This window comes from Eucyclogobius newberryi, unplaced genomic scaffold (genome assembly GCF_026437365.1).
Source record: "Eucyclogobius newberryi isolate DKJ021-1_F unplaced genomic scaffold, fEucNew1.0.hap1 SCAF_13, whole genome shotgun sequence".
Taxonomy (NCBI): domain Eukaryota; kingdom Metazoa; phylum Chordata; class Actinopteri; order Gobiiformes; family Gobiidae; genus Eucyclogobius; species Eucyclogobius newberryi.
In genome coordinates, this window is record NW_027315757.1 from 30262486 (window position 1) to 30265607 (window position 3122).

The window sequence follows — 3122 nt, forward strand, 5'->3', positions numbered from 1 at the left end:
GAGGTGCTCTGACACAACAGGAAATGTGGATAATGAGAAAGTATACCAGGTCACCCTGAAAAAGAAGTTTGGATCTCAATAGGTTCTTACCTGGTTAAATAAAGGTTATACATGCCGTTCTTAATTTGCTGACGATCATCCAGTTGAATAAACCCTGCTAGTATAAGCTATAATTGTGGTAAAGTTTTGATTCTGTCTCACAATTGTCTTCTGATCTCAGATGACAAAGCAGGTTAAGTTAGATCCGGTCACTCAGGGGATCTGGCCTCCAGAGAGTAAAGCACTTTAGAGGTTTCTGTTTGAAGGTTACACCACGTCTTCAGCTCGGAGCAGGGCAGCCTCTGCCTTTTACAGCTTCTATTGCCTCAACACAAAATTACAATCATTTTACACCACATAATCATGATAAAAAAATCATTAAAAAACATTTTGAGATAAATGCTTTTTTTTTATCCTTCTATGGGCAATTCTTTATGTACTGCCTTGCCTCGCCTGTTTGCTGCCCGACAGGAGATGATGTTTGTGTAGAATGCATTAATTGCAGCGTGACTCGAGGGGCTTCTGTGATGAAGAAGGGAATAGCGTGTTACTGTTTAGTGCGAGCCTTCGTTTGGCTCAATTGTTTGTGTTCCCTCAAGATTGCATGTGATAAGGTCAACCCTGTCCCCGCACACACGACCTGCCCGCTATGTGCCTCCACCACCCCACGGAGCACTGAAAGCCACGGGAATACACAGAAAAACCTTTACGGGAGAAAGGGGGAAATTATGTGGAGTTCGAGTTGTGTTGCTTGCACATAGAGCATTATAATTAAATTATAATTAAAACCTTAGGCAGTGGCAAAAAATACCTTCAGGTATAAATAATGTAAATCAATATTTATTCTCCATATTGAATGGGTAGGTTGGGATAGTAGCCGCCAAGTATGGTGTAATATAGCTGTCAATTAAGATGTGCATGCCAAATTAGAATGCATAAGAATCACGTCTGCCAACACTTTACTTATTTATAGACACATGGGAGAGAAAACATAATCATAAACCAATAAACTAATTAATGTGCAATGGAAAAGGCACTGCATTTGTGTCAGAGTACTACATGTGTTGTTGAAAATGTTCAATATTTGTTAAAAAATATTCAGCCTTCCCGCGGGGCCGCCTTCCCGCCCGTCCATGTTTTGCGGCACATCAACGACACTCAGTAATTCACAGTTGATGATTGCGTAGTTTGCGACTCAAATAGTTGTTTGTCCTAACAAATTGCAAGATCGTGCTGAACGCAGACCTGAGCAGAGAGAAAGGGAGAGAGAGCCTCTGTGACCCGGCTGCACCCCCTCCTCCCTGTAGAGACGCTAATTTTTCAGACTTCCTATAAGTGATCTGTTCTTCTGTATCTACCTGCGTTGCACCAATGAAATTTCCCCATGTGGGACAATAAAGGAATATCTTATCTTATCTTATCTTAATGCTAATTCACCCTGGAGAGACAAAGAGACCACGAGAATGGACTGTTTAGCAAGCTTTATTCGTGAGTTATTTGGCGCTAAGACCCCGGCGGAAGACGTTGCAATCATGGGCACTCCATGATCTATTTGTATTAGATGTCTCCCCCCGGAGCCTGGAGACTGGTGGTGGTAGATGTGGAGAGAAGGTTGAGGATGAGGGGAATGCAGAGGAGGAGCTGGGGAGGTGGTGGGTCGCAGTACGGTTTGAGCGGCCGAGCCATCTGCCTGAGGGCTTAAATGCGACCGCCTGGTGCTGATTGGGAGCAGGGAGGAGTCACTGAGAGCGTTGATTGGGGATGAGGAGCAGGTGCGAGGGCCATGACGCAGACGCCCCCTGACCTTTCACCCTACTTCTTGGCCAGGAAAAACTGCATAACCTCTTTGGGATAAGCGCAGAAACCTGGGAGAGTCCATGGTGAAGTGAGGGATCTGACTCTCACAGAAGGACAGGCCACGCCCGCTTGAGTGCGATGATGGCGCTGGGGAGAGGGGTCCTTCCATGGTGGCCTTGACGTAGATGGATGAAGTTAGGTCTTCCAGGCTGAATTTACGCAGGCTTCATTACTAATGCTAATGCTTAGTGATCGTAAAGAGGTATAGCTTGTTGAAATCGGTAAAAGTGTTAAGGAGTTGACAAAATATAAGCAAATACTGAAAAAAGTACAAGATGTACAAATGTCAAAAGCAACAGCAGCAATAAGACGATGAAAGCAATCGTAAAGAGGTCTAACTTGTTGAAATCGGTGAAAGTGTTAAGGAGTGGAAATGCGTGAAAAATCCCACAATCATATGTTGTACAAGAACATATGTTCTTGTCTTTTAGAATTGTGGGATTTTTGTCTTCTTATGATGTCATAAAGCAGACACTCAATAACACAAAACCCTGGTCCTTAGCACCAAGCATAACAATAGTTTTAAGAAGATCATTATGTATAAACCATAATTACAGTTTCACCCATACAATTAAATATATAAATACAATTAATATACTACAAAAATAAAAGTCTGTTTAGAAAGTACCCACAATGAATGCATCAATATAAGATTAAAGAGTCCATGTTTCTTTCTTGACTCTCATTGTTTGTGACCAGTGACGTCATATTAACACTTTGGACACTGCTGAAATTTGTATTCTCAAGGAAGAAACCGGGGCTCTGCATTTTGTTGTGACATTTTAACCAAATGAAACCCTGAAACCCTAACCCTACCCCAAATATATTGTCAAAAATAAACATTTGCTTATAAAATGCAATACAATCACAATGCTAAGCTCTGCCCCTAGAACAAAATGCCGGACTTTAAAGCACACACATTTAGATTTCAATTTAAAAAGTAATAAACCAGACACATATCTTTGTTTTTTGTTTTTTTTCTAAATGTAAAAAGTTGTTTTTAAAATATATATATAGATTAACAAATACAGATGAATATGTACATACTTCAATTTGTCATGCATGTCCTAATTGACACCTCAGTACAGACCTTTTAATAGCGCAGTCACCTGTACACACATCTCATTACATTTCTGTTAGAACGTTCACACCAACAACAATCCTTTCATCTTTAACATGTTACGATGTTAATGATGCAAATGTTCAGCCCCTGCAGCCCCAAACCC